The sequence below is a fragment of the Bufo bufo genome, chromosome 6 (assembly GCF_905171765.1).
Source record: "Bufo bufo chromosome 6, aBufBuf1.1, whole genome shotgun sequence".
Lineage (NCBI taxonomy): Eukaryota > Metazoa > Chordata > Amphibia > Anura > Bufonidae > Bufo > Bufo bufo.
The window spans coordinates 382,736,329-382,759,369 of record NC_053394.1 but is presented as its reverse complement, the minus strand read 5'-3'; the positions used below and the strand labels follow the sequence as shown (position 1 = coordinate 382,759,369).

At 44.3% G+C, this 23,041-nt stretch overlaps 2 protein-coding genes, 1 long non-coding RNA gene and 1 pseudogene across 3 annotated transcripts in view; 1 reads left to right on the top strand and 3 right to left on the bottom strand.

Annotated features, from left to right (window-relative positions):
- The window catches only part of LOC121003529 (zinc finger protein 268-like), a 948,872-nt gene extending 936,117 nt beyond the window's left edge, over positions 1-12,755 (bottom strand). The window contains exons 1-2 of the mRNA XM_040435426.1: positions 12,721-12,755; positions 10,522-10,671 (exon numbers count right to left, since the gene is read on the bottom strand). The gene's annotated coding sequence lies outside the window, so the exon portion shown is untranslated. The remainder of the gene's footprint in view (positions 1-10,521; positions 10,672-12,720) is intronic.
- LOC121003519 overlaps positions 1-23,041 on the bottom strand; it is an 869,303-nt pseudogene that overhangs the window by 2,393 nt on the left and 843,869 nt on the right.
- The window catches only part of LOC121003546 (zinc finger protein 22-like), a 717,821-nt gene that overhangs the window by 195,279 nt on the left and 499,501 nt on the right, over positions 1-23,041 (top strand). The gene's annotated exons all lie outside the window — the stretch shown is intronic.
- On the bottom strand, positions 12,790-13,288 carry LOC121003571. The gene is made up of 3 exons (XR_005779512.1): positions 13,236-13,288; positions 12,927-13,106; positions 12,790-12,844 (listed from the first exon to the last, which is right to left on the bottom strand). It is a non-coding gene; the product is annotated as an uncharacterized LOC121003571 (long non-coding RNA).

Here is a 23,041-nt window from a genome sequence, read left to right as displayed (position 1 = left end):
TGACCAGCCTGTTTTGGGCCTTACTGACCAAGCGTATTTCTTCCTTTTTTCATCGTCGCGTTCCAAGAGCTATAACTTTTTTATGTTTCTTTCTATGGAGTTGTGTGAGGGCTTGATTTTTCCGCTACGACATGTATTTTATATTGGTCTTATTCTGGAGTAAATGGCCCTTTTTGAATGCTTTGTTATCAAATTTTTTTAGTGGCAACTAAGAATAAATTAGCAATTCTGTCATTTTCTTACGGTGTTCACCATAGGGGATAATTTATGTGATATGTATCTAGTCCCAGGCGTTACGGATGTGGCAATACCAAACATATGGGGGAGATTTTTTTTTGCAATTTTTTTCATTGAAAAGCGCATTTTTAATGAAAAAAAAAAAAGATTTTTTTATGGGATTTTTTTATTGAAAAAATTTGTTTTTTTTGTACTCCCCCCCACTTAATAGTCCCACAAGGGGACTATAACAGACAACTTTTTGATTTATTTTAAAATGCAATACATTATCTCTATAGTGCATTGCATTTTAATGTCAGTGCAATTCTGACATTGACCAGCAGGCTGCGCCGGAGAGGAACAGCCTGCTGGAAATTACTCAAGGCTGGTCTGGGGCCTAAATGAGACCCCAGCCCGCCTTCACACACATCGGCACCCCATGATTGCATTTACGGGGTGCCAATGGGAGACAGAGGGAGTCCGCTACCTCTGTCAGCACTTTACATGCGGCCGGTGCCATTGCCCACAGCATGTAAAGTATTAAACAGCCCGGATCAGTACTCCTGCCAGTCCGGGCTGTTAGAGCCGGGCCGCAGCTCTCATGTGGACAACGGTCCATTAGCATATCAAAGATTCTGTAGTTGTCAATTATCTAAAGAATGGCCGACAATTGTCCAGTAGGTGGTACATGGCTAGTGGGGCAGGAAAATGCTGGAAAATCCCAACATTCCAGCTGCTTCTATCAGTCTTCAAGAGTTACCTGAAAATTGCTAGAAAACCATAAGGAACAACCAAAAAGATGTGTCCAAGCCATATTCTAGACAATGCTAGGACTGGCTGTTAACGAGGAAGGAAGGAAGGAAGAAGCAGAAGAGAAAAGGAGAAGAGAAAAGTGCTACAGAAGAGGAAACCTGGAGGGGCCAGAGCAAAGACAGGGACTGGAGAGACACGAGAAGACCTCTGTATAGTAACTACACTGTACTGTAGAGGGATAGGAATTTGTGGTTTAGTTACCAAATGGTCTTGGGAGTAACTTTATTATTAGTAGTAATTATTAGTAATTGTTATTGTGTACAAGTCTCTCCGTATGTGATATTTATTTTTGTTTCTTTATACTTTCATATATACTCATCAATAATAATAATAATAATAATAATAATTATAATATCATTATTCCCACATTGCACAATATATCTATTTATTTATTTATTTATTTATTTGTATAAGCAGAATCTTAGAGACCTCTCTGCTTTACTTAGTGGTCACTACTCACCTGGGCGGTTATCTGTAGGAATGTCCTCTGTACTCTGCGCATCTCCCCTCACATATGTCTCTGTAATATATATAATGTTCAGATCTTCACCCGGATTCACAAGCTGTGAAAGAAATATTGTAGAAGTCATCAGACGGTTGGAGAAGTCGTGTGGAAGGTTTTATAGGACCTGAAAAGACAACCAAAAATGACCGGACAGCAGGAGTTATCTGACCCAAATATCTGCAGGTCTCCTATATAAATCCAATCTGATTGCTTCATTATTCCAACCAGTTTACAATGCAGGGAGAGTAGCCCTTATATTCCATCCCTAACATTACATTGTGTGTATATAACATTACATGGTTTGTGCACCTGTTGCCCTTGCTGGCCGCCCCAGGACTGTGAAGCCGGTAAGCCAAAGTTCTTTCAATCTTATTTACCTCCTAGGAATGGGCATAATCATCTGCTCTGCTGCAGCCAATGACTGGATTCAGGGGTAACATGTCCACAAGAAACACATCACCTCTAAAGCCAGTCATTGGCTGCAGTAAAGCAGGTGACCATGCCTGTGCCGGCGAGGGAGCAAACAACATTTACTGGAAGATGGACACACAGGAGCTGGCACACATAACCAGAGCTAAGGGTAGCAGGTACGTATGAATCTTTCCATAGTAGAGGCTGCGGGCACATGTGAAATGTTACTTATTCCTGAACAAACCCTTTAATGCTGTCTTCCTGTTCTGTCTACCAGTTTTGGGATGACTGCAGGCATGAAGATACTGTACCTAGTATAAAGGACAGGAGAGAACACAGGAGAGGTGAGAACTGATTATCTATCACCACTAGAACACCCTGCTTATCACTGATTATAGTAAACCGACAGGAGACGTGAGAACTGATTACCATTATATTATATGATCATTATTACTATTATTAATAGTAGTTTCTAAAAGCCACAGTACTTTTTTTTTTTTAACAAACGCTGCACGACTAGATTCATCACATGCATCATTCAGGGAGCATGTGTTATGTCTCCCAAACACAAAGCAGCCACAATGTTCCTGCAATTGTCTCTGACCACCTTGCCCAGTTGGAGTTAGGTGAGGAGACAGCCAGCGCGGCTGTTTGCCGCTTGATGCACTTCAGAAAGTATTTGGCTATGTGGCTTCTATCACATAGAAACATAGAATGTGTTGGCAGATAAGAACCATTTGGCCCATCTAGTCTGCCCAATATATCTGAATCCTATGAATAGTCCCTGGCCCTATCTTATATGAAGGATGGCCTTATGCCTATCCCATGCATGCTTAAACTCCTTCACTGTATTTGCAGCTACCACTTCTGCAGGAAGGCTATTCCATCCATCCACTACTCTCTCAGTAAAGTAATTCTTCCTGATATTACTTTTAAACCTTTGCCCCTCTAATTTAAAACTATGGCCTCTTGTAGCAGTTTTTCTTCTTTTAAATATTCTCTCCTCTTTTTTACCTTGTTGATTCCCTTTATGTATTTAAAAGTCTCTATCATATCCCCTCTGTCTCTTCTTTCTTCCAAGCTATACATATTAAGGTCCTTTAACCTTTCCTGGTAAGTTTTATCCTGCAATCCATGTATTAGTTTAGTAGCTCTTCTCTGAACTCTCTCTAGAGTATCTATATCCTTCTGGAGATATGGCCTCCAGTACTGCGCACAATACTCCAAGTGAGGTCTCACCAGTGTTCTGTACAGCGGCATAAGCACTTCACTCTTTCTACTGCTTATACCTCTCCCTATACATCCAAGCATTCTGCTGGCATTTCGTGCTGCCCTATTACATTGTCTTCCCACCTTTAAGTCTTCTGAAATAATTACTCCTAAATCCCTTTCCTCAGATACTGAGGTCAGGACTGTGTCAAATATTCTATATTCTGCCCTTGAGTTTTTACGCCCCAGGTGCATTATCTTGCACTTATCCACATTAAATTTCAGTTGCCAGAGTTCTGACCATTCTTCTAGTTTTCCTAAATCCTTTTCCATTTGGCGTTTCCCTCCAGGAACATCAACCCTGTTACATATCTTTGTGTCATCAGCAAAAAGACAAACCTTACCATCGAGGCCTTTTGCAATATCACTTATGAAGATATTAAACAAAATTGGTCCCAGTACAGATCCCTGTGGAACCCCACTGGTAACATGACCTTGTTTTGAATGTTCTCCATTGACTACAACCCTCTGTTGTCTGTCACTCAGCCACTGCCTAATCCACTCAACAATATGAGAGTTCATGCTCAATGACTGCAGTTTATTGATAAGTCTTCTATGTGGGACAGTGTCAAAAGCCTTACTAAAATCTAGATATGCGATGTCTACTGCACCTCCACCGTCTATTATTTTAGTCACCCAGTCAAAAAAATCTATAAGATTTGTTTGACATGATCTCCCTGAAGTAAACCCATGTTGTTTTTCATCTTGCAATCCATGGGATTTTAGATGTTCCACAATCCTATCCTTTAATAGGGTTTCCATTAATTTGCCTACTATTGATGTCAGACTCACTGGTCTATAGTTGCTCGATTCCTCCCTACTACCTTTCTTGTGAATGGGCACGACATTTGCCAATTTCCAATCTTCCGGGACGACTCCTGTTACTAATGATTGGTTAAATAAATCTGTTAACGGTGTTGCCAGCTCACCACTAAGCTCTTTTAATAATTTTGGGTGTATCTCATCAGGCCCCTGTGACTTATTTGTCTTCACTTTAGACAGCAAACTTAGAACATCTTCCTCTGTAAAGACACATGCATCACCCAGGGAGATCAGCTCTAAAACGGCATGGCAACGATTCACATGATAGGAAGAAGGGGGAGTGGGAGCGATGTTCTGCCCTGCTTCTGTTTGGGACAGGAGGATATCCATGGAGGAGGCCGATAAATGCCTGGTGTCGGAACAAACGTGGAGGTGTCAATAGGACCTGGCCTTCTTGCTACAGTGCTGCCTCGCTGCAAAAAACATTGATCTAATGAGCTGTGAAAGGCATGAACTGTTCCAGTCCGTAACCGTTGCTCCAGGTGTCCATTGTGTGCACCTTGCTGCACAGCTAGAATTGCAAGGAGTGGCCTACAATCACCGCCACTTGAGAGTACAAAGCAGGGATGGCTTTTAAAAAAAAAATGCCAGCTAGATAACTTCTAGTGAGGCTGAGCACATGCCATTAGCCCCCTAAAGGCAACAGAATCCACAAAGTGGTACCACAGAGACTGCACCACCAGCAACTTGTGCAAGCAGAGTTGTTTCTTGGCCATACATTCCATTATCTATGGCTGATGGTGGGACAGAATAGGAGGAGGCATAGTCTAAGCAGGGGAAGCAGAAGGCAGATGAGGACTTGGACACAGTACTGCACGTGGATGCCGCCTGGCTACTACAAAGGAGCCGAGGAGAAGAAGGAATCTCTTGTTGTGGTAGCTGGCAGACACCTCTGTCACTCCCATGGCTTATTGTAATCTGGCAGATCTTGCACAGGGCATTGCTTTTGTTTTCCAGCAGCGTGGAGAAAAACTGACAGACAGGAGATACTTGCACACTACACACAGAGCTAGTTTTAGGTCTGGCACATTTTGAGCCTGCGACGACAGTATCATCAGCATCACCAATTCCCAAGCTGACAATACTAGAAGCAGATCTGGCCCTGGCAGATTTTGGGAGGTTCTAACTATATGTTGCCTTCACTCTGTATTGCTGCCATTGCCACCATCCTCTTCCTCTGATGTTACCTTCTTCTCAGCACCCTGATCTAGCTCCCAGATCTTGTCCAACACACAATCATTGTAATAGTCCTCAACCTCCCCACCATGAAAACTGTGATATGTCATCATGGGCTTCCTAGCCTCCTCCAGATTACCTGCTTTATACTTGCCTTGAGTTCTATTGCTGCTACCACTGCCCATACCACCACCAGCGCAGCTACAGGTGCCACTACTCCTACCACCACAAACACAGCTATGCGTGGGGTGCCCCTCCTTCCCCAAATATCCTCCTCATGGTAGTCTAAATGCTGAGCCTTCCAGTCCACAATTCCATCCTCTGTATCCTCAATAATATTAGGAGCCAGGGAGAACTGTGGACAACTACTACTACTCCTGGCAGTAACTGATACTGCTGGTACTATATACATTCTGACTCTGGGAGGACGAGGCATGGGTCTTTCGTTTTGCATTCTTCCATTTCTCAGACATTTTATTATGAAGCCTATAAATGAAAAGTCAGGGGTTTGGTACAAACAGATTATTTAACAGTACAAGCAAAATGGCAAGTGTGTTTTTTGTAATTTAAAGACAGTGGCACAATTAATTGTCTCTCCACTTCTACAAACACACTCCACACTGGTATTGACAATTTACTTTGGGAAGAATGCAGTGAAATGTCTTAGAACTATGCGTTTAATATCAGTGGTAAATCAATGAAAACGGTGTACTAAAATGTCTTTGAAACACACAGTCTTATGTACTAATATGTCCACTAACACAATATAACAATGCAGCGTTTGTTGTAAAATGTCTTTGAACTATGTGTTTAATAATATGGATATAAAATTGGTGTTGTTGCTGTTGCTGTACATGTTTCTGCTATAATGCAATGTGTTTAACCCTTTGAGGGTTTATTTTTCTGTTCATATAGCCTTACGAGAGCTTGTTTTTGGAAGAAAAATTGCGCGTTCCAATTCCACCATTTAAAATTGCACACAATGTAGTGGGGAGCTGGAAAAAAAAAATCCAAATGGGCTGAAATTTGAAAAAAACAACAACACCTGGCTGCACTGTAGAATCCAATAGATAAACCCATGCACTCTACCAACTGAGCCACCACATCTTCTTATCAAGGAGACCAAATAAACCTGGTTTACCGACTCTAAGGCTGGGTGGGCTCAGGCTGTCTGAATGATAGCCCGCCCCGCTCTCCAAATCAGACAAGCATCGGAAGTGAGCATACATGGCTGAAGAGCAGATGTGATGAAATCAGAAAATGAAGCGCAGAGCAGGTGTTCTGTCTCTTTAGGAACACTAAAGAGAGGGAATTCCTCTAGGGCAGTGTTTCCCAACCAGTGTGCCTCCAGCTGTTGCAAAACTACAACTCCCAGCATGCCCGGACAGCATTTGGCTGTGCGGGCATGCTGGGAGTTGTAGTTTTGTAACAGCTGGAGGCACACTGGTTGGGAAACACTGCTCTAGGGAAAGTATTAAGAGAGTGAGGTTATGCTCAAACTGTGCTTAAAGTGGTTGTCCCACCTCACTTGTTCAGCTTGTCTGGCAGCCTGTGTTCTGTCAGAAAACCTTACCCCACATGACTTCCGGGGTTGTGCACCTCTGCGCAAGCGTAGTACCACGGCACGGCACCTCCGCGCAAGCGCAGTACCAGGGCATGGGTAAGGTAAAATTACACAGAGCGTGCACTCTCAGAATCTGAAGAGTGCTGTGTAGTGAGGGTAAGTCAGATTCTGAGGGTAAGGAGATTTAACAAGACAAAAGACCGTCAGATCTCCTTACCCCTGAGAGTGCACGCGCGGTGTCCATGCACGCGTCTAATGCTTACTGTAATTTTACCTAACCCATGCCCTGCTACTGCACTTGCGCGGAGGCACCGTTGCCGTGGTACTGCACTTGCGCAGAGGCGTACACCCCCGGAAGTCAAGTGGGGTAATGACGAGGTAAGGTTTTCTGACAGAACACAGGCTGCCAGACAAGCTGAACAAGTGAGGTGGGACAACCACTTTAAGCACAGTTTGAGCATCCCCTCACTCCCTTAATACTTTCCCTAGAGGAATTCCCCCTCTTTAGTGTTCCTATCACACTACGTTAGTGACTTGTGTCTATAATCGTTCTTTGTCAGACTCTGCCCCCTCCCCACGTCCTCCCAGTGTCATCCTATCCACAGTCCTCTACCTTCTTCATGGTTTTCCCTGCTAATACTAACATTAAACGCACTGGGCACTGTTTTCAAGTGATTCAACATGTTTAACGAATCGCATAAGCTTTGTTTTTGTATAGCAGACCAATTACATATTAATTTCAGGGACTTATTGTCTAAAGTTTAGACAACGAGTCCCTGAAATTAATACCTTCAGAGTAAAGATGAGCAAATTGATTCTATCGGATTCAGTAAGAGTTTTGCAAAAGTTGGTCTGCCATACAAAAACAAAGCTCCCTCCCCACCAGCTACTCCTCCTCGTCTTCTGTATGTCCCTAAACATATCATGCTGCTGAAGATATCATCTCTACATTATCCATTACACTAGAAGAGCAAAGGTTTAGACTCTAGTGTATGGATAATGTAGAGATGATATCTTCAGCAGCATGATATGTTTAGGGACATACAGAAGACAAGGAGGAGTAGGTGGTGGGGAGGGAGCTCTCCAGAGGGATCTGATAAATGATGCTGTAATCTTGTAGTTCACAGGATGTCAGCCACACAGGAGAGAGACAGCAAGCCTCAGACTGGAGGTCAGACTAGAGATCACATGACCAGGTGTCCATAATCAAAGGTTCAAAATGTATGGATGCATCTGAGCAGCTAGAAAATTGTTGGCGAGTTAGAATTATATGTGCTGATGAAAATAATCCTATATAGCTTTTCCAATAATCAACTTCCAATATTATTAGGGGCATAGCTGTAAGGCAGGGGTGGGGAACCTCTGGTCCGCGGGCTGTATGCTGCCCACAGGACCATTTCATGTGGCCCACAGGACCATTTCACGTGGCCCCCTGCCAGAACATATTGTAAAGATGAGGCACAGGAAGGTGAGAACAGCGCATTGCTAGCTGTACTCACCCTCCCTGGTCTTCTTCCGGCCCCACGCTGTGTCCTGACACGTACAGTGTCAGGACTTAGTGCATGTAGATGCGCACTATGACCTGACTCTGTGCACTGTCAGGTCACAGTACAGTATGCGGAAAGAAGACCAGGGAGGGCAAGAGAATCTGCCAAGTGGCAGCGCCGTCCGGAGCTGGAGAGACAAATATATTTATTTATTTTAAATATCTGATCTGAGGTCTGATTGGGGTCTGACTGAGGCTGGGGGTCTATTAGGCGTCTGACCTGAGGCTGGGGGGTCTGATCTAAGGCTGGGGAGAGTCTAATGAGGGTCTGATCTAAAGCGTATGTAGGCTGGGGGGTCTAATAGGAGGATGATTTGAGGCTGATGGAGGTGGGGGCAGATCTGAGACTGAGAAAGGGACAAAGGAAGGGACATTTGTGAAGAAAAAGACAGGGACATTGGCAGGGAGAGGGAAAGCTGGGTGAGCCCCTCTCTGGACCCCTCTGGGTTTAGCTTGGCTTCCATTAATGCCAAAGAACTAAATATATAACATTAGACTGCAATATGTGGTCAAAATGGCCCCTGTACTATTTGTAATATATAGCGCCGGTGCCATTTTGTGCTGCAAAAATACAGAGCTCAATTTTTTTTTTATTGAAGCTCAATTTTCCGGAACACTTCTGTCATTAATGCATTTCAATGGAAAATAATGCCGGCAAGTGTTCTGGATTTTTGACCGGAGAAAATACCACAGATGCTGCAGTATTTTCTCCGTCCAAAAACCGTACAGTGACTGAACTGAAGCCATCCTGATGCATACTGAACGGATATCTCTCCAATTAGAGAACTTTAAAGGGGTAACTTTAAAGTTCTCTGATTGGAGAGATATCCGTTTAGTATGCATCAGGATGGCTTCAGTTCAGTCACTGTACGGTTTTTGGACGGAGAAAATACTGCAGCATCTGTGGTATTTTCTCTGGCCAAAAATCCAGAACACTAGCCGGCATTATTTTCCATTAAAATGCATTAATGACAGAAGTGTTCCGGAAAAACGGATCTGGTATTGCAATGCATTTGTGAGATGGATCCGTCTACAAATGGTATCCGTTTGGGCATGTATTTCCGGATCCGGCAGGCAGTTCCGGCGACGGAACTGCCTGCCGGATCCTCACAAAGCAAGTTTAAAAGTACACTAAGTCACTTATATGTTTGACCAAATATAGCAGTCAAATTTTTAAGTTGAGAATTTTGTAGGGCCCCCGGCAGCAAAAAGGTTCCCCACCCCTGCTGTAAGGGGTGCAGTCGCTACTGGGCCTAGGAGCCTGAGGGGGCCCAAAGACCCTTGTGCCACATAAGAAGACACTGGTACTATACAAAGTTCATACAGGTCAAGTTACATCTCTGGCTGGAGGGAAAGGGTAAGGTCAAGAATTTGGCATGGGGCAGGGGATGCAGTTTCAATTTTCGCCTCAGGCAGCACGAAGGCTATGTGCTTCCCTGCCCCTGGCCACAAAGCACTGAGGGAAGGGGGGTCCAAGCAAAACTCTTGCACCATGGCACATGAGTCTTTAGCTACACCCCTGAATATTATATTATACTCTATGCAAGTAAGAAGGATGACTTGCATCTACATGTGCTAGAGTAGAATCCGTGGTATGATCTTGGTACTGTCATTCTTACAGTAAGGAGACACCAGGAGACTGCACCCTAGACTACAAAACCTTTGAAGATAATGATGCATTTATCTCCTGATGTTTATGTTCAAGCTGACAATCCTGGCACAACTTTGGTTGACCATTTGTAGTATTGCACGGTCCCGGCCTAAGACCTCTCAGAAAAATGTTGTGCCACTCTTGTGCAACCACAAAAGATCTGCAGCAGTTGACAGAGGAGGCCATCTTAAAAGTTTATACAGGCAGAAAATAGTGAGAAGATCCAGACAACATGTAACGTCTATGGTCATCTGCTATCTCCATCTTTCTCATTATAAAAGGATAAATCATATAATACTGGTGGATAAAACAAGACTGAAGACAAGATCTTCACAGCCTTCTACAGAACATAGGGGACATTTCATGAACCTTATCTCCATCTACCTGATTATCCTGTGGGACATTGTGATGTTCTTCTGACCCATCCTGTAGAAGAAGAGGACTGGGACATCTCTCGGGTGTTCTTCTCTCTTCCTTAACTGTAGGAAATACATTCAGGGACTGAATTCATTCCTTACATACAGATAATGAGACGACGTGTCTATTACCTGGTGATGTGAGTGGCCGGTGATCCTCCATTATCATGCCCTTATATCCATCTACCTGATCATCCTGTGGGACATAGTGATGTTCTTCTGAATTATCCTGTGGAAGAAGAGGACTGGGACATCTCTCGGGTGTTGTTCTCTCTTCCTTAACTGTAGGTGTTGCAGAATCAGGATTAGATCGGATGGTCAGCCATGTTGTCTTAGGTATACATCTTGGAGCACATTTATTAAGACCTGTGTTTTAGAAAATGGTAAATGAGAGAGGCTTGCCGGGCCATTCCCTTCCCCGCCCACTCCACGCCGACAATTGTAGACCTGCCCCCCCCCCCCCCCCACCATTGCACCGACATCTGCTCCTGAAATACATCTAATTTAGTATTATTTCAGAATAGTAAAGGACCCCCTTGTGTTTACACCTCAAAAAGGAGCTTACCTAAAGAGTTAATCACCATTTTGACGTGAATACTGAGTAATTTTAGTACTAACCACTTTTGCTGAGAATATAGAGGCCTTTAAGTAATTGATTAAACATGTTATGATGGAATGGTGAACTTTAGAAAGTAGATAATATTTGCACTAGAAGTGGAAGCCTTGGCCAAGATAAATGTATTTGTCTATTAAAACTAACCATTTGCATGTTTATGATCAGGATCGATCCTCGGTGTTGGACCGGTGATAAATGAAAGAGCCGATCTTGGTTTTATGGACCATGGGGTTCTTTGGAAAGAAAAATGGAGATTGGTACTTGAATTGGAGAGGATTAATGGAAGGCCCCAGGAACTAATTATTTATGCAACAAGAGATCGTGATAAGGAACTTTTATCCAATTAGCAGTTGTTGTCGGTGTAACTTGTGTAGATCTATGGTTACGTATGATAATGATGGAATAATGGAATCTGTGTGTAAAACATTGAAGTCTACGTACAGAGACACACTGCGGAAAACTGGAATTAAAATATTAATGATTCCTTTGTTCTCTGAGGTATAAAGAACAGTGTCCAGGACTTATAACAGAGCGCTGCCTTTTACCACGGCTGTAATTCACTTGCATTTACCTCCTATGCCATAATCTGCCTACATTTTACATTGACTTCAATGAGGTCTTGCTGCTCTTCAGATTTCCATCAGAGATTTTAAGCCAAAACCAGGTGAGACTCTAAACACAGAACAGGAAACTAGTTTCCCCTATACCTTATGTCTGTGGAGGGTCAAATCCTGGTTTTGGCTCACAATCACTGATGGAAATCACTGACAAAACACTGATGTGTGAATGAGGCTTAAAGGGCTTCTGTCACCCCCAAAAGTCATTTTTCATTTTTGGGCTAATTAAAATCCTTATAGTGCGATTATTCAATATATAGTGCTCTTACCTTTTTCTGTGGCTTAGTTTCTTTAAAAACTGCACCTTTATAATATGTTAATTACCTCTCTACCAGCAAGTAGGGCGGTTGCTTGCTGGTAGCTGCCGCATCCTCCTTTAAAAAAAAAACGCCTCCTCCTCCTGTTGATTGACAGGGCCAGCGAGTGCTCTCCTCCTCCGGCTGGCCCTGTCTGCGTTTCAAATATGGCGCCTGCGCCGTACCAGTCTTCAGTCGGCGCAGGCGCACTGAGAGGAGGACGCTCGCTCGGCCGCTCCTTCCTCAGTGCCCCTGCGTCGGGTGTAGATGTGACGTCATCGGCGCAGGCACACTGAGGAAGGAGCGGCCGAGCGAGCGTCCTCCTCTCAGTGCGCCTGCGCCGCCTGAAGACCGGTACGGCGCAGGCGCGATATTTGGAACGCAGACAGGGCTAGCCGGAGGAGGAGAGCGCTCGCTGGCCCTGTCAATCAACAGGCGGAGGGGCGTTTTTTTTAAAGGAGGATGCGGCGGCTACCAGCAAGCAACCTCCCTACTTGCTGGTAGCGAGGTAATTAACATATTATAAAAGTGTGTTTTTTAAAGAAACTAAGCCTCAGAAAAAGGTAAGAGCATTATATATTGAATAATCGCACTATAAGGATTTTAATTAGCCCAAAAATGAAAAATGACTTTTGGGGGGTGACAGAAGCCCTTTAAACAAAAGAATCTTCTGAAGAAGTTGCTTCAAGAAGTTTTGTGTTGTTGTGGCCAATTTCCAACAGTAGGAAACACATCCAGTGACTGAATTCATTCCTTACATACAGATAATGAGAGGACGTGTGGATTTAGTCATGTCTATTACCTGGTGATGTAAGGGGCCGGTGATCCTCCATCATGACGTCCTTGTACTGATCTTTGTGTCCTTCTAAATACTCCCACTCCTCCCTGGAGAAATAGATGGTGACATCCTGACACCTTATAGGAACCTGACAACACAATGATACAGTCATCACCCAGATCCCTTCATAGCATTCCTGTATAATGTCCCAGCATTCCCAGCATTGTCACCTCTCCAGTCAGGAGCTCAATCATCTTGTTGGTGAGTTCTAGGATCTTCTTTCTATTGACTCCCTCATGTATCAGGAGGTGAGGTGGAGGCCCCATGATTGGGCTCAGGGTTCTTCCCCATCCTTCAAATACAGGGTCCTGACAGTGCTCACTAGAGCACTTCTTCACTACTGTGTAGTCCTGGTTATGGAGAGACACAGTAATAACTATCACTCCATACATCTCCAGAGTCCCTCACCTCTCCAGTCATGTCCATCTGTTAGTTACATACATAAGATGATGTAATGTGACATCATCAGAATCTCTCACCTCTCCAGTAAGCCAGAAGAGGATCTCTAGGGTGAGATTTATTATCCTCTCCGCCATCTTGTCCCTGTCCATTCTTGTCGGGTCAATCAGGAGAAGGATCTTATATAGAAGATCTCCACTGAGCGGATCCTATATTGTAGGAACCTGAGTGGAAAGAAAATGAGACGATGGAAAATCCAATAAACAGGAGATAAGAGGAGATATCGGGAGAGATAATGTCACGGAAGGTGTACAGCAAACTAGAAGACACAAAAGGAAGATCTGACTGACTGGATCCAAAACTAAGGAACCAAAGGGATAGCCCTGCAAGAGACCTGGCTCTCTCCCTAACTGCTCAGCCTATGCAAAATTCTCAATGGTAGAAGATCGCATATCCTCGTACCTCGACTGTATAAACCCTTGAACACCCTATAATAGTGAGGGGACACGACCACCGGCTCCCTACACTTGATACGGAGGGAGTCAGGGTCACCTGAGATCCAGCAAACAGGAAAATACAAATGAATGAACAAAACTTATCTGTAGAAGACTCAGTAGTAGCATCCAGCATGCATACACTACAGGAAGTTGTATAAACCGCAAAGTGATGCAGTATGGGAAGGGATTTAAAGGGAAGCAATCAGTGCAACTACATGACAGCTGAGAGAGGCTAACGAGATGAGGAAACTAAATAAAAACAAAAGAAACCTCAAGTGGGAGGTTCTGAAGAACGTCTGTCAGAGCTTCTCAGATGTCTGGTGGTGACAGTACCCCTCCTTCTACGAGTGGACTCCGGACACTCAGAGCCCACCTTCTCAGGATGGGACCTATGGAAAGCCCTGATGAGACGAGTGGCCTTAATGTCCGTCACTGGGACCCACATCCTCTCCTCAGGACCATAACCCTCCCAATGAACGAGGTACTGGAGAGAACCGCGGACAACACGAGAATCCACAATCCTAGAGACCTGAAATTCAAGATTACCATCAACCACAATCGGAGGAGGAGGCAAAGACGAGGGTACAATGGGTTGGACATAAGGTTTTAATAAGGACTTATGAAAAACATTATGGATCTTCCAAGTCTGAGGAATATCAAGACGGTAGGCAACAGGATTGATGACGGACAAGATTTTGTAAGGCCCAATAAACTTAGGACCCAACTTCCAGGAGGGAACCTTCAATTTGATATTCTTAGTAGACAACCACACCAGATCACCAACATTCAGGTCCGGACCAGGCACGCGTCTCTTATCCGCCACACGCTTATATCTCTCACTCATGCTCTTTAGATTATCCTGAATCTTTTGCCAAATAGATGACAAAGACGAGGAGAATCTGTCCTCATCAGGTAAACCAGAAGACCCCTCTCCAGAGAATGTCCCAAACTGCGGATGAAACCCATATGCACCAAAAAATGGTGACTTATCAGAGGACTCCTGACGACGGTTATTTAAAGCAAACTCAGCAAGGGACAAAAAAGAACTCCAATCCTCCTGATTCTCCGCCACAAAACAGCGCAGATATGTCTCCAGATTCTGATTGACGCGCTCTGTCTGGCCATTCGACTGCGGGTGGAAAGCAGAAGAGAATGACAACCGAACCCCCAAGCGAGAACAGAAAGCCTTCCAGAATCTGGAAACAAACTGCGTGCCCCTATCAGAGACTATGTCTGAAGGAATACCATGCAATTTGACAATGTGATCAATAAATGCCTGCGCCAGCGTCTTAGCATTGGGCAAGCCAGGAAAGGGAATGAAATGTACAATTTTGCTAAAACGGTCCACCACCACCAGAATCACAGTCTTCCCCGAGGAACGAGGCAGGTCCGTAATGAAGTCCATGGAGAGATGTGTCCAAGGACGGGAAGAAATGGGTAACGGAAGAAGAGGACCTGATGGCCGTGAATGAGGGACTTTGGCACGAGCGCAGGTCTCACAGGCTGCCACAAAACCCTCAACCGACTTACGAAGCGCCGGCCACCAGAATCTCCGAGCGATGAGATCCACTGTGGCTCTTGCCCCCGGGTGCCCAGCAAGAACTGTATCGTGGTGCTCCTAAAAAATCTTGTGTCTTAAAGCGAGAGGCACAAACAACCTCCCAGGAGGACAAAGATCAGGAGCCTCTGACTGGGCTACCTGAACCTCTGCCTCCAATTCAGGATAAAGAGCAGAAACCACCACACCTTCAGCCAAAATGGGACCCGGGTCTTCAAAATTCCCACCTCCCGGAAAACAACGTGACAGGGCATCCACCTTCACATTCTTAACCCCAGGGCGGAAGGTGACAACAAAATTAAACCTTGAAAAGAACAAAGACCATCTGGCCTGTCTCGGGTTCAGACACTTGGCTGACTCCAAGTAGGCCAGATTCTTATGGTCAGTAAACACGGTAATAGGATGTCTGGCTCCCTCTAGCCAACAACTCCCTATCTCCCACATCGTAATTTCTCTCTGCGGAGGAGAGTTTCTTCGAGAAAAAGGCACACGGTCGCCATTTGGCAGGAGAAGGACCCTGAGACAAGACCGCACCCACACCCACCTCAGAAGCATCAACCTCAACTATGAAGGGTAGAGAGATATCAGGTTGTACCAAGATGGGAGCGGAAGCAAAACTCTCCTTAATATTAGAAAAGGCCTTATGCGCCTCTACCGACCAGGAGGAAAAATCTACCCCCTTTCTAGTCATATGAGTGAGTGGTTTAACAACAGAGGAATAATTCAAAATAAACTTCCTGTAATAATTGGCAAAACCCAGAAAACACATCAGCGCCTTCTGATTCTCAGGAAGCTCCCACTCAAGCACAGAGCGGACCTTCTCGGGGTCCATGCGAAAACCAGAAGCGGAGAGAAGAAACCCCAGAAATTTAATTTCTGGAACCACAAACACACATTTTTCCAGTTTAGTGTACAATTTATTCTCCCGCAGGATGAGCAAGACCTGACGTAAATGTTCCTTATGAGTTTTGAAATCAGGAGAAAAAATCTAAATGTCATCTAGATACACTAATACAAATTTCCCCATTAAATGATAAAAAATGCTGTTCACAAAATGCTGAAAGACGGCTGGAGCATTCATCAAACCAAAAGGCATAACCAAATTCTCAAAATGGCCCTCAGGGGTATTGAAGGCCGTTTTCCATTCGTCTCCTTCTCTGACCCTGACAAGGTTGTATGCCCCTCTTAGATCCAATTTGGGAAAAACTTTAGCCCCCACAATCTGGTTAAACAGGTCCGGGATCAGAGGAAGCGGATAAGGGTCACGAATTGTGATACTGTTCAGCTCCCTGAAATCCAGACATGGTCTTAAAGAACCATCTTTTTTCTTAACAAAGAAAAAACCAGCGGCAACAGATGACTTCGAGGGTCGTATGTGTCCCTTTCTCAGACTCTCAGAGATATAAGCACGCATAGCGACCCTTTCAGGTTGGGAGAGATTGTATAAACGAGATTTAGGCAGCTTGGCGCCTGGGGTGAGATTAATAGGGCCATCGTACTCCCTGTGAGGGGGCAATTCCTGAACACCACTCTCAGAGAAGAAATCCGAAAATTCAGAGAGAAAAGATGGTACAGTCTTAGTAGAAACCTCTGAAACAGATGTCGTGAGACAATTCTCTCTGCAAAAGTCACTCCAACCATTTATTTGCCTCGCTTGCCAATCAATGGTGGGGTTATGTTTAGTGAGCCAGGGTAGCCCCAACACTAGAGGAGTAGGCAACCCGTTTAGGACGAAACATGACACATCCTCAACATGAGTATCACTCACAATCAAACGGATATTGTGAACTATGCCCTTTAACGATTTCTGAGAAAGTGGAACGGAATCAATAGCAAAAACAGGTATATCCTTTCCCAAAGTGCATACCTGGAAACCATGAGTTATAGCAAATTGATTATCAATAAGATTGACAGCTGCTCCACTATCTACAAAAATCTCACAAAAAATATTCTTGCTCTCTAGCGCCACCCTGGCAGGTAGGACAAAACGGGAACTACAAGCAAACGGAAAACCTTCAATTTCCGCATCAACCTTGCCAATAGTAACAGATGGAACGTTTTTAGAGGATTTTTTTATTTTTGTTTCTTTATTACTCTCAAAAAACTGCCTGAATCTCCTAGAGGGACAAACATTTGCCAAATGATTTATACCTCCACAACAGAAACAAACCTTCCTATGAGAGCTGAATCCTCTATTGTCAGAGGCAAGCAAACCCAGCTGCATGGGCTCCTGCTCAGAGGGGATTGAGAGAGACTGAGACCCCTGTGCACTGAATGAGACCGCCGCACTGTCCTTGGACTGAGTATGACAGGAAGGAGTGATCTCTCCTCTCTCTCTAAGACGCCTGTCAATACGAACAGCCCGAGACATGGCAGAATCCAAGGAGGTAGGTCTCTCATGAAAGGCAAATGCATCTTTCAATCCCTCTGAAAGACCATGGCAAAATTGACTTCGGAGTGCAGCATCATTCCAACCAGTATCAGCTGCCCATCTCCGAAATTCTGAACAGTATATTTCTGCGGACTGTTTACCCTGGCATAAAAGATGCCGGATCATCATATATCTGACCCAGGGCTAAAAAAAATTCATCCACTGAACAGAGGGGCCGTGCCCCCACCGGCAGCGAAAAGACCCAGGACTGAGCGTTATCCCTGAGCAGCGAGATGATGATCCCCACCCTCTGCTCCTCATCACCAGAGGAATGGGGAAGTAAGCGAAAATGGAGTTTGCAAGCCTCTCTAAAACGAACAAAATTCTTACTACCCCGGAGAACGTATCCGGGAGCGAGATCTTAGGCTCAGAACAAACTCCATGAACGCAAGCTGAACCGGTCACCTGAAACTGCGAAACAGTTTTACGGAGATCTGCTACCTCCAATGAAAGACCCTGCATGTGTTCAGTCAATAGTGAAACCGGCGGTTTATAATGTCACGGAAGGTGTACAGCAAACTAGAAGACACGACTGACTGGATCCAAAACTAAGGAACCAAAGGGATAGCCCTGCAACAGACCTGGCTCTCTCCCTAACTGCTCAGCCTATGCAAAATTCTCAATGGTAGAAGATCGCATATCCTCGTACCTCGACTGTATAAACCCTTGAACACCCTATAATAGTGAGGGGACACGACCACCGGCTCCCTACACTTGATACGGAGGGAGTCAGGGTCACCTGAGATCCAGCAAACAGGAAAATACAAATGAATGAACAAAACTTATCTGTAGAAGACTCAGTAGTAGCATCCAGCATGCATCCACTACAGGAAGTGATGCAGTATGGGAAGGGATTTAAAGGGAAGCAATCAGTGCAACTACATGACAGCTGAGAGAGGCTAACGAGATGAGGAAACTAAAGCAAAACAAAAGAAACCTCAAGTGGGAGGTTCTGAAGAACGTCTGTCAGAGCTTCTCAGATGTCTGGTGGTGACAGATAATAAAGTGTAGAAGTTATATGGATCGAAACATGTGTGAGGTCAAGGCAGTTTCATGATATGTCATAAAATCCAATATATATATAAAATACAAAACATAAGTTGATCAACAAGTCATAAAACTGGGAATAAAAAAAATATAGAATAAAATGAAGACAGACATGCAGAGCGAACTAACACCCCGGAATGAAGATCACATTAGCCCTTTTACACTACATGTGTCTACAGGGAGTGCAGAATTATGAGGCAAATGAGTATTTTGACCACATCATCCTCTTTATGCATGTTGTCTTACTCCAAGCTCGAAAGCCTACTACCAATTAAGCATATTAGGTGATGTGCATCTCTGTAATGAGAAGGGGTGTGGTCTAATGACATCAACACCCTATATCAGGTGTGCATAATTATTAGGCAACTTCCTTTCCTTTGGCAAAATGGGTCAAAAGAAGGACTTGACAGTCTCAGAAAAGTCAAAAATAGTGAGATATCTTGCAGAGGGATGCAGCACTCTTAAAATTGCAAAGCTTCTGAAGCGTGATCATCGAACAATCAAGCGTTTCATTCAAAATAGTCAACAGGGTCGCAAGAAGCGTGTGGAAAAACCAAGGCGCAAAATAACTGCCCATGAACTGAGAAAAGTCAAGCGTGCAGCTGCCAAGATGCCACTTGCCACCAGTTTGGCCATATTTCAGAGCTGCAACATCACTGGAGTGCCCAAAAGCACAAGGTGTGCAATACTCAGAGACATGGCCAAGGTAAGAAAGGCTGAAAGACGACCACCACTGAACAAGACACACAAGCTGAAACGTCAAGACTGGGCCAAGAAATATCTCAAAACTGATTTTTCTAAGGTTTTATGGACTGATGAAATGAGAGCGAGTCTTGATGGGCCAGATGGATGGGCCCGTGGCTGGATTGGTAAAGGGCAGAGAGCTCCAGTCCGACTCAGACGCCAGCAAGGTGGAGGTGGAGTACTGGTTTGGGCTGGTATCATCAAAGATGAGCTTGTGGGGCCTTTTCGGGTTGAGGATGGAGTCAAGCTCAACTCCCAGTCCTACTGCCAGTTTCTGGAAGACACCTTCTTCAAGCAGTGGTACAGGAAGAAGTCTGCATCCTTCAAGAAAAACATGATTTTCATGCAGGACAATGCTCCATCACACGCGTCCAAGTACTCCACAGCGTGGCTGGCAAGAAAGGGTATAAAAGAAGAAAATCTAATGACATGGCCTCCTTGTTCACCTGATCTGAACCCCATTGAGAACCTGTGGTCCATCATCAAATGTGAGATTTACAAGGAGGGAAAACAGTACACCTCTCTGAACAGTGTCTGGGAGGCTGTGGTTGCTGCTGCACGCAATGTTGATGGTGAACAGATCAAAACACTGACAGAATCCATGGATGGCAGGCTTTTGAGTGTCCTTGCAAAGAAAGGTGGCTATATTGGTCACTGATTTGTTTTTGTTTTGTTTTTGAATGTCAGAAATGTATATTTGTGAATGTTGAGATGTTATATTGATTTCACTGGTAAAAATAAATAATTGAAATGGGTATATATTTGTTTTTTGTTAAGTTGCCTAATAATTATGCACAGTAATAGTCACCTGCACACACAGATATCCCCCTAAAATAGCTAAAACTAAAAACAAACTAAAAACTACTTCCAAAAATATTCAGCTTTGATATTAATAAGTTTTTTGGGTTCATTGAGAACATGGTTGTTGTTCAATAATAAAATTAATCCTCAAAAATACAACTTGCCTAATAATTCTGCACTCCCTGTATTTTATTCTATAATTTTTATTCCCAGTTTTATGACTTGTTGATCAACTTGGATGTTTTGTATTTTCTATATATTGGATTTTATAATCTAGATCATTTGTAGGTTTAATTTGTTGGTATATAGAACAACTGAAAAAACCGCAGGGTGTGCATTGTAAATGACTAGATTACTACAAAAACAGCCTGACACGGTCCGGCCCAGGTTCTGATATCAGCACAGCTCCGGATAAGGAGAGATTGGTCCCTCATTTTTATACTATTGCAGCCACTGAGGAACAAAATGTACAGTTTCGAAATGCGTCTGGTGTAACTGCGGTATTAATCCATCGAGTGCAATTGCGGCACCAACCTATTGAGAGGAATAAACTTATCCTTCATACCATTCTGGACATTAAAACAGCAGAAATTGGCGTTCCCATATCCTTACTACACACGCGCAAGAACACACAAGAGAACTATAAAATCCAGCAGCGCATCAAGATCATAGGCGGAGGTCATAAATATCAGATCGGGGGGACTCTGACACCCGACTCCCCCAGTCTATCAGCTGTATGAAGAGAAGGCACATGCTGTGCGCGCCTGCCGTCTCCAGTCTCTCTTCCTGCTTGCCATAGACATGACAGCGGCGGGCAGGACAGGAGACGACGCGCGCCTTCTCCTCATACAGCTGACCTGTGGGGGTGCCGGATGTCGAATCCCTGCCAATCCGATACGGATGACCTATCTTGAGGATAGGTCATTAATATTAAAAGCCCAGAGAATTCCTTAAAAAAGCAGGTTTGGGAAAATCGGAATTAGACTTACCGGTAATTCGGTTTCCATGAGATCACATGACGGCCACAAGGAGATTGACCCCTGACCTCTCTAAGGGCAGGAATAGAGAAAGGTTAATAGCCCCCCCCCCCCCCCCCCATCAACAGTACTTTCCAAAATTATAACAGTGAAAAAAAGGTGAAGGACATAATATATAATTATTGGGTATTACATCATACCCCTGACAACAATAATATAATATAAGAAGGGAGGGAATAACGGGCTGTCATGCTGATCTCATGGAAACTGAATCACCGGTAAGTCTAATTCCGATTTTGCATATCATCACCATGACACCCACAAGGGAATATTCAAAATTACAATATTGGGGGGGAGGGGCTACTGCCGAAAGACAGATCCGCAGAATGGAGAAAAATCTAAACGATAATGCTTTACAAAAGGTATGTACATTTGACCAGGTAATGGCCCTGCAAATATCAACCAAGGAATCCCCAGCTCTCTCAGCTTGAGAGGAGGACATGGCTCTAGTCCAGTGGGCTTTCAATTTTGCTGGACAGGGAAAGCCCTGAGAGGCATAGCAATGGGAAATTGTGCACTTAAAGGGGTTGTCCGGGATCAAATATATATATATTTTTAAAGTGTACTCACTATTAACAGTTGATTAAAGTTCCCCCCATATGTGTTGAGGTATTTTCGCCACTTCTACATGGCTCCGATGGTCCCCCACGCATTGTTTACATATATGTTTATTTTTGCCTAACTTCCTGCCGCACTGCACTGTGGGTTCCAGCGCAGCGCGGCATCACGTGGTTACAGCTAACTATCATCTCCGCTGTAACTCCGCCCCCTCATTAATATTCCACCTCCATTCATTAGAAAGTGCCATGCCTGGTGACGTCACCGGACCGGAGGGGTGTGGCTTAGCACGATGTCTTACAGCCTAGTCACCGCCCCTCCCTGCGATCTGCATAATTACTGAGGCTGATGGTGACGTCACCGGGCTGGAGGGGCGTGGCTTAGCGCAATGTCTTCCAGCCTAGTTACCGCCCCTCCCTGCGATCGGAATAATTACAGAGGCTGTTGGTGACGTCACCGGGCTCCCTGGGAAGCGGAAGAAGAGGCTTCGCTCTGCAGCAAGGGACCCGGTACGTCACTGACTATGAGAAAATAGGCACTTCCAGCTTAGAATTTGCAATATGAAAACGGGGCATCAGACATGTGTGGCAAAGGTAGGATAGTCATGTGTGTAATATTTGTTTTACTGTTGTACAATTAGAACAATGTCCCCAATCCTGGACAACCCCTTTAATCCATCTAGCGATGGAAGATCTGGACAACCCCCTTCCTTTGTTCTTCCCTGAAAATTGAACCAGAAGACTCTCTGTATCTCAGAACAGAAATCTGACGTCTAAAATGTGAAAGAGCTCCTCCCCACTATTTTTCGGATTGTTGCAAAAGGATGGAATAATGATCTCTTGGTCTCTGTGGAAGTTGGATACCACTTTGGGTAGAAAACCTGGGTCTAACCTGAGCACTATCCTATCCTCCAGAACTTTAAGCTAAGGTTCCCTAATTGAGATTGCTTGAATCATCCCCAGTCGCTTTGCAGATGTGATAGCAATCAAAAAGGCTGTTTTAAAGGTTAGGAATTTCAGCTGACAGTCTTCTAGTGGCTCGAATGGACTCATAGTTAAGCCTTTTAGAACAGTATTGAGGTTCCAAGAAGGTACACAGGATCTTAGAGTAGGTGGTAGTCTTGCTGACGCTCTCATGAATCTTATGATCCATCTACGGGTTGTCAAGTCCGTATCAAAGAAGCAACTCAGAGCTGACACTTGTACCTCAAGAG